Genomic DNA, 9,395 nt, shown 5'->3' on the forward strand with positions numbered 1-9,395 from the left:
TCCAAGTCCATCTCGCGAAAATGAACTGAGAAGAATATTAGATGATAAATCTGTAAGGGAAAAATTACTGCCTTTTTTTTTTTGAAAAGCAAAACTAGTGTCTTACAATGCGTAACGTAAAAAAAAAGAAAAAGAATGCACGAGAATGCGTAAGCCAAATCAATTTTTCACGTCACAAATATCAAAATAAAACCATTCATAAGTATTTTGGGTAAATCGTTCAAAAACAGAAGAGGTATTCCAAGTCCATCTCGCGAAAATGAACTGAGAAGAATATTAGATGCCAAAGAGGAGATAAACCATGAGACTACTGTCTTAGTGATTTGATTATACAGTAATTTAGTCATTTCTTCAAACAGTATCCTATAACGAACGTCATACTCTGAAAGAATTAATTTAAAACTGCATCTATAATTTGCTTTCGATAAAATATACTAAATACTCATGGACACAGGGACTTTGAGGTAACATAAACAGAAAAAGAAATCAGAGTCTTTCCTTCCGGTTACTGAGCTGACAGATTTCTTATACTAATAAATACCCGTATTTCCGAGCGCGTATACATGCATATAAATGTAAAGGTGCATGTGTGAATATACATTTATATCTATATACACAAGATAAGCTGATTATCACTGAACAACTTTCCATCAGCGGGGAAGGTTTTCCGGAAGTTAGCAAATCGAGCGGAAACCAACTCCTTTGGTAAAGACGATGAAGGTTAAGCAGCTCTCAATTCCGCTCACCAACGTCCTCTTCATTGTAAAAGGAAAAATATATTCTCTGATTCTTGATTTACCCAAAATACGAACGAAAATAATAACATTTCATTCAACACATCAGAAGTATTAGCAATAATTATCTCTCTCTCCCTCTCTCTTTAATATATAAGAAATCAATAAACAGACACACTTTGTTAGTTCTAAAGTTAATCTTAACGATATATTTTTAAATTTTCCTTCGTTGCGAGAAAATATATTTTCTCACCTCCTCCTATGTTCCAAACTAATATTCACTTTTTGCGTCAAGATTATATTTAGAATCAGTTTCTTTCTTACCATTTTTTTTTTTTTTTTTTTTTTTTAAGTTCCTGTTTTGATTAATACACCTTTCTGAAGAATGGATATCTACGTTGCTTTCATGTATCCCTAATCTCCTCGCAAGTAGATATCACATTTTGATTACTCTTTTAGGCGAGAGGGTGGCAATCAACTAAATAAACAAATAGGCCTTAGAGACGGGGTCACACGAGAACATTCCCCGGTCTCTTTCTGCAACGCGCTGTCAAACTGCCCGAAGTGGCCGGTATCGGCAGCAGTAAACTGAAGGTGGGGATGTTTGTCACCTTTGCTGCCAACGAAAACTGGCAGTAATAGATGTTAAATGAATGGAAAACATGATCAGCTGGTGCCAGTTGAGCGATGGTAGGCAATGTAATTTTGGGGCCTCTTAGGTGTTCTCTAAAAAACTTTCTTGAAAACTAATGGCTATCAAAGCTCAAAAAAAGCTCAAATTGATACATATTCTTACGAAAAGGTTAGCATGAAGTACATCACTTGGCTGATTAAATACACGACTGCCTTCTGAAGGAAGATAATACGTTTCCTCTGGTTACTGCCCCGGCCAGCTTAGAGAAATCGCTTGTGTGACTCCGTCTCAAGAGGCATCTAAATCTTAAACCTAGAAACGTAGGAACTATTCGGCATCGTTTACCTGGCATCAAACCATTTGCTCACCTGAGATGCAATCACACATGCACAATCGCGAAAGTGGAGCCGTCACTTCTACATCATCCATTTTCACTCACAACTTGACCACAATAAACATTTACTCGAAAGATTATAAGAATAAAAAATTCATTTCACAACCATCGAGCGCACGGTTTATAAGTATAGATACTGGAATGGCTGAAGTTTTCAAGTATTTGCGTGCTATGTACACATATGGTTGCCAGTGGTTTCTTCCTTACTCCTCATTCAAGACGTTCTCTCCTGAAAACCTATGCGACACACAGCCAAGGTCAACGTTTCGTGCCAAAATATTTTGGATTATTGAAAGATACCTTGCGGGATGTTTCATAATCTATTCCTGCGCAAACGTAAGCCTTTTCAGCTGTCGTATAATTCAGCAAGAGTGTCCTGTCTCGAGATGAGTCATTCATAACCTTAACAATAACATATTCTACATTAAAATTACATTACCTAAAAATTACAACTAAACTAACTTATTCAGTGAAGCTCCGCACAAGATCATCTGTTTGAGTCACGGAATGGACACAGCTCTCAGCCCTCGTGGTCATACCAGCCCTCTTGAACCAGAAGACGAGTCTTCACTGCACGTTAATAGTTGAAGCTCATCTTCATCTTCATCGTCATCATCCGCTTCTCCTTCTTCTTCTTCCTTTTTTTCTTCTTCTTCCTTTTTTTCTTCTTCCTTCTCTTCTTCTTCCACCGCTTCTTCTTCTTCTTCTTCTAGATTTAGGAAGTTCAAAAGGATGTGTTCTGCTTCCAGATTTAGGAAGTTCAAGCGGATGTATTCTGCTTGTTGGTTGATCATCTCCAAATATTTCTTCATTTTTCCGTCCCACTCGCTATCGCTTCTGAAGTCGCTTCGCTTTTATTATTTTTAGCTAAGAGAATTAATTTAGCACTGGATGTCACAGCGTTTCAGCGACTTCACTTCCTTCCCAATGTAATGTATGAGTTGCAGCAACCTGATTGAGGCTTGATAGTCTCTTCGGCACAAAGACAATTATGGTAAAATAGTTCCACAACGAAAAATATTTCCTTTTATATTTTTGCACTTATTTTGATGAAAACCAAGATTTTAGTTCGTTATTTTCTGTTTGCTGGTATTTGAATTGAATGCAGCTGGAATATGACTGTCGTAAGTGCAATCTACACGACGTCCAGTCCCTTTGAACAGCGTCTAAAGAATCCTACCCTGAACTTCCTTATCTAGACATAAGTAAATGTCGTATCTCCCGAAGTATCTGCGGATGTAGCTCTTGTGATATTCCTTGGGCTTCAGCTCTCCGTCTTCCGGCACCTTCTCCCGTGGCCTTCTCCGGTCGGATGGCGGCTGCTGGGGCTGCTGCTGGGGCTGGGGCTGCTGTGCTGCTGGTCTCTCCGCCTAGTCAAGACAAAATGATACCTGGCGGGCTGTCGTGCCATAAAAAAGGCTTCTTGTATTGGTACATATTACGTCTGTTGTTTCTCGGTCTTTTTTGTCATGGGAGGACAAGAGAGGAAAGACTCCCAACTTAACGTCTATTTGTATTAAAAATAGTCATTATAGTAATGTTGTTCCGCTACATTTAATAGTATAATATTTTCTATTTACATCACCTTAACTCTCTCTCTCTCTCTCTCTCTCTCTCTCTCTCTCTCTCTCTCTCTCTCTATATATATATATATATATATATATATATATATATATATATATATATATATATATATATGTATATATTATATGAAAATAGGTATACTTTCCTTATATCTACATTCCTGTTAGTTACGAAATGGCATCTGGTAAGAGACGGAGCATAGGTTACATCAATCAGTGTCATTGCTATTTCCGACAGAGCTAGAATTAAGAGGTTGAAGACTCCATGAGTTAAAAGAGTTGTCTACTGGTTAGAAGAAGTAATGAAGATTCCGAGCACCATTAGTAGAGAAGTTTCTGTTGAGTAACAATCACAGGGCGCCTTTCTGTAGCAGTGAACCAAAACTGGATTACGGTTACTTTACATCTTTTTCAGTTGGCTGCCTTTGGTAGTCGGCAGAGGGGGAGCGAATGACCCTGAGGAACCCTTTCCTCACGGAGGCACCTGTACGGTTCACCCTCTCCGTGAGGAAACCCCAGAGGCTTTTCCTCGGGGCCGGTCTCCCTTCAAGCAGGCGCTTCTTGCACCGACTGCAGAGCCATACCTGGACGTAGGCCCTGTCGCACCGCGTGCAGCGGACTGACTTGGGGAAAACCAGCCTTTTAGCGTTATTGGTTTTTTGCATTTTTCCTACAGGTGTGGTAGAGCTACTGAAGCATAATCTACAGGGAGAAGAAACCAGAACAGCGTATGAGATACAAAGGGAATCTCTTCTTTTGCAAAATAACGGAATGTGATACTCAAGTGAATTGAATAGTAAGCGGGTTGACAGTAGCAAAACTTCCCAAAAATAAGATCATTGCTGAAAGTGAAAACATTGCTTCTTATACGGGACTGCGATGAAGTAACTGAACTTTGAGGAGGCTACAGTGCTGACAGAAGAGTTAATTGAAATGAAACGTGCTTGAAAAATTGGAATTAACCAAACTGATCAAAATCAATGTCTGAGAAAGAGCACGAGTGATTGTACAACGAATAAAAATAGTGCAAGTCAGGAAAAAAATATATTTTACTGAAAGCCTAAACGAAAAGACTGCACTCTTAAGGTTAAGGCAAACACACATAACTTATAAATTAATATTAAAGATAGGAAAAAAAATTATTTTAAGAAGAAAGCGTAAAAAAGAAAACAGAAAATAAGAAACAACGGAAAAAGAAGAACCAAATAAAAAAAAAAACAAGCCCCACATGCATGAATAACTTATCTGTGCTCTGACTACAAAACAAGGATGTATTTGGTAAAGATTAATAAAACCAAACAGTTCAGAAGTGCAGCTACAAACTAATAAACAAGCAAGCAAAGATGAAAGATAAAAGCGCGTCGCCATCAAAATGTCCGAGTGAAATTAAGAGAGGTTGGTTTCTCACGAGCAACAAAAAACACACATTAAAAAAAAAATTTAATTCACGACAAAAATAAAAACCTTCACCGGGTTAATTGAAATCTGATTGATTCAATTTTCTAAACGTCTCCCGTGTCCACATTGTAAGGACTGAGAGATTCCTTTTTAGTCACTTTTCTTTGATCCTGCGCTCAAGCCACACTTACAAAAACGTGGCAAGTTTACTTTCGGCGGACTGATCATTGCTTAAAAGTTAAGTATATCTTAGTCTAACCAGACCACTGAGCTGATTAACAGCTCTCCTAGGGCTGGCCCGAAGGATTAGATTTATTTTACGTGGCTAAGAACCACATTATGACGAGAAATGAATTTCTGTCACCAGAAACAAATTCCTCTAATTCTTCATTGGCCGGTCGGAGAGTCGAACGCCGGGCCAACAGCGTGCTAGCCGAGAGCTCTACCCACCCCACCAATGAAGAACTGACTGGTCATTGGAAAAGGTAACATAATTTCCTTGAAGGATTGTTTCTACAGGTGTGGTACCTTTGGTCTGTGAGTTTCTACAGCTTGGTCTTCCTCGTCGTCGTCGTCCCGAGGAATGGGAGGGTCGTCAAAAGGTCGTAGTTTGACCTTCATGAGTGTTAAAGTTCTGGGATACGCTTGACGTCGGTCATGTTGCGATGCGGTATTTCAACTCAAAAACAATTCGAAATGAATAGAAGGCATTTTACACTTATGCTTTACAGAGTTCGTCACTTCTTAAGTAAGTCATTCTGATCTAAAACAATTAAAAAAACAAAATTACCACAACACTCAAAAAGGAATCCTAGCGGTAGACTAAAGTGGAAAATTCCCCTTGGTCAATTTTACTTTCAGAGTTTTCCTTTCGATTCCAAAGAACTTTGATTCACCACTTCTTTAGAGCATACAGATGACTTGAATAAGTCTAGAAACAGATAAAGGCACGTGAATGAATAAATACATAGTTTCATAAATGACAATATTTCAGCGATATTCATTTCATTAATCTGAGGGCTCCTAGTTACCGTACAATACTGAGTACTAGAATTTGTTACAAAACACGTGCGTGTTTCAATGATAAATAGAGGCAATTATTACAATGCTGCAACTACTGACTTTTGACAATTAAACAAGCAGAGCCAAAATAAGTCAATGAATCAAGCCAAGTCTCTTTGATTCAAATTATCTTTGTACACAACTCTGATGCTCTTGACCATAAACTTTATAGTGTTGCCACATAAATAAATCATTTAATTAGAAAGTTCTTATTTACAGAAGTATCAGCTCGTTCTAGATATCAATGGTGTTTAGGTCCTTGACCCAACACTTTCAATTACATTTCATTATAAACTTGACATTGCATGACAAATACCCTGTGTCAAAATTCCCAACCAACGCCAAAAAACAAAATAAACTCTCAAATAATGTCCTTGAAATTATATTAGTACATAGTTACGCTTTAATTCTACATCACCTAATATTCAAGCATTTTAATGAAAGATATAACAAATAAAGCATATTGCATGTGCATGGGTTTAGATGTGCAGAGGACACGTCATCTCAGAGACCACTATATTACATCACCTTCGTCATCGCATATCCCACCGTAAAGGGGCCGCACCTACACACCTCTACTATTGCCTTACAAAACCCGACGGAGGAATGGCAGGGCCATTTAAATGTCGGAGGCAATTAGGCGGCTTGAAATTACAACGGCACACAACCGAGCGAACTTAACGCTCGACAGAATTCGAGACTCCATGACAGGGCTCTAAACTGCCCGGTTGGAAATCACGTTCGTTTGGAGTCGTTCAGGTTTAACATCATTACGCTGTGATTTTCGATGACTTTCCTTTCATTATGAATGAGGCAACGGTGCGGGAACGGGGTTAATCAGAGAGGAGAGGCTGACGAAGGGAGGGCCGTACTGCGCCCTCAGATTACTGAAGAAGACAGACACAGTGACGAAGAGGGTAATGAGAGACGGACAGCAGTCAAAAGAGAACCGACATAACGATCATTAGGATAACTGGGGGGACATGAGGATTAAGGAGGCGCTTATCACACGGTCAGGTCGAACTGAAAGGTACCTCAAGCGAGCTACAATTCTACAAACTGCCGTGGAATGGGACTGTTAATGATTTGGGCCAAATGCTTCCAAAAATGAAAGTAAATGGATCTACATGGAAGCAATAGGTAGGTTTTTTCAATGCAAAATCTCTATGTGAAAAAAAATTTTTTCAAACATGAAAGTACGGTAAATGGATCTGCGTACAAGCAACAAGTAGGCTTTTTCAATGCAAAATCTCTTTATAAAAAAGAAAAATACAAGTCCCGTCTTACTGATTTATGGTATTTTTGATATGTATACAAGCGCAGAGCAATTATTCCTCAAATTTTCATTCATAAAGACCTACTGAACAATTTTCTTTTCTTTTAGATTCCACACACTTGAAAGAGTATCCTGTGGAGAATGTTAAATGCAAAACTGCTCAAGTACCGCAAAGAAATAATGTGCTTTCAAAACTCATGTATTTGTGTGTTATTAACAACAGCGGGATTGCTGAAATAATTATGATTGTTTCCATTCAATTTTGAGTCATTAACGACCGAAGCATTGTAAATCAAATTACTGGACAAATCTCCAAGGTATAAGCATCATCTTAGAAAAAAAAAAATATTTACCCGTAACAAAAAGGGCTCCGAATAATATATCCTAATTCACCTGTATGTCAGCATATATAAAAGGCCAGATTGACAATAAAACAAGAGGGGAACAGACAGCGAAATCAAGGTGTACACAATATACATACATGGAAAGCACTCCAAGGAAATGCGCACTCATACAGCATCAAATGACATATATATAATAAATATAATTCATCGTTCTTAATCATACAGAAACACTGAGCGCAAGGAACGTCATTAATAGACAAAAAAAAAAAAAAAACTTCAGAACACGAACCCCGTTTTAAAGTGCAAACCTCAAAGAAATGACAAAACGAATGATAATCGGATAAATGAATGAATAACGTCGACAGAACAAAGCGACTCTGGGAATAAAAGGAACGCGCCCCCGAGAGCGAACATCAAAACTTCTTTAAAAACAAAAATGGGACGCGAGTTTGTGCTGCATCGCTGATTTCACGGATGGCATCTTTAAAAAACGAAATCCTGAGTAAATGCGCCGTTTTAAAGTGAATATATTCTCGGCATTCAAAGCTGAGTTCTCTAAGTACATTGTTAACAAAGAAAATGAAAAATGTTGTGATCTTGGGGCCATGAAAAGAAAAAAAAAACCTTCTCTCTCTCTCTCCCTCTCTCTTTTATTTTTAGGCTGGATCGATAATGTCTTACAGAGTGAAGATTGCACTGTTGGTGAAACTGGTATTATAATCTCATTCTTCACCCCCCAAGCCCCATTACTACGCCCATCCCTACAACACAACCCCCCCCACAAGCTACACACCCAAAGTCTTTCATTACGTTCATTCATTTAATCATTAATCCCATTTTACTTTTGTATGTGTTCCTTGCGCGACAGCGTCCTTTATTTGAATAAAAATTATCTTTAACTTGTTGAATAAGCATTATCTTTAACTTGTTGAATAAATATTATCTTTAACTTGTTGAATAAACATTATCTTTAACTTGTTGAATAAACATTATTTTTAACTTGTAATCTGTACTTACCAGGGGAATACGAAGATTAATTCCGGTACTGCTCAGCAAGATAATCTGCAAAAGAGAGAGAAATCGGTTGTGAATGACGAGTAAAGAGAGTTGGAACAAAATAAATATAAGGTGCACTTGAATATGAAATGTTCCATTACGCCTAACTTGAACCAAGCTGGTGTCGTTAGAGGCAATAACGAGACTGGTGACGTCACTGAAAGATGGATAACGTGATGAGTAGTTACAGAGAGGTGGAGGAAGCTACAAGAAATTATTATTATTATTATTATTATTATTATTATTATTATTATTCAGAAGATGAACCCTATACATGTCGAACAAGCCCCCAACAGGGGCCACTGACTTGAAATGCAAGCCTCCAAAGAATATGGTGTTCATTCGAAAGAAACGACAGTGAGACATGAGGAAGTCTTTCTAAGCGAATGACGCTGCTGGTGGAAAAAAAAAAAAACTGGAAATGATGACAGGCATGACAAAATAAAAATGATAATGCCGTAACACACTGAGATCAAAGATATAATGAGCTGAACGGTGCTTTTAGAAGTCACGCTCGATAACGCTTTTGGAAGCAGCTCTGTGAAAAGTCAGAGTAGCGGGTAATACGTTCATGTGTGAGAATGGTGATACTATCACGAGAAGTGGCTAATGACACGATGTTGGTGATAGGTGATTCTTTTCAGGGAATTATACCTGGACAAACGGCACTCATTCAGATGACAATAAGACGAATGTCATTACGGGAAATGGCGACATATCCCTTACAGCTATGTTTAAGCAGGTTCACTTTGCATTCCATTCATCTATCAGCATTACTGACGTTATTGTTATGTTGCTGGTCCGATTATCTTTAAAGCGAGAACTACTTCATATATAGACCTTCTGATGCTTTGCTTCCTACACCTAAACCTCTCGAAGACGTAATTATTAATACGTTATTATTAATATGTTTT

General features: G+C 38.1%; 1 protein-coding gene across 6 annotated transcripts in view; it reads right to left on the reverse strand.

The window, feature by feature from the left end:
• Positions 1 to 9,395, reverse strand: part of Hdc (histidine decarboxylase) — a 291,191-nt gene that overhangs the window by 148,348 nt on the left and 133,448 nt on the right. For all 6 annotated transcript variants that reach the window (XR_010854712.1, XR_010854711.1, XM_067112750.1 and 3 more), the window contains one exon: positions 8,443 to 8,487. The gene's annotated coding sequence lies outside the window, so the exon portion shown is untranslated. The remainder of the gene's footprint in view (positions 1 to 8,442; positions 8,488 to 9,395) is intronic.

This window comes from Macrobrachium rosenbergii, chromosome 12 (genome assembly GCF_040412425.1).
Source record: "Macrobrachium rosenbergii isolate ZJJX-2024 chromosome 12, ASM4041242v1, whole genome shotgun sequence".
In the NCBI taxonomy this organism is placed as follows: domain Eukaryota; kingdom Metazoa; phylum Arthropoda; class Malacostraca; order Decapoda; family Palaemonidae; genus Macrobrachium; species Macrobrachium rosenbergii.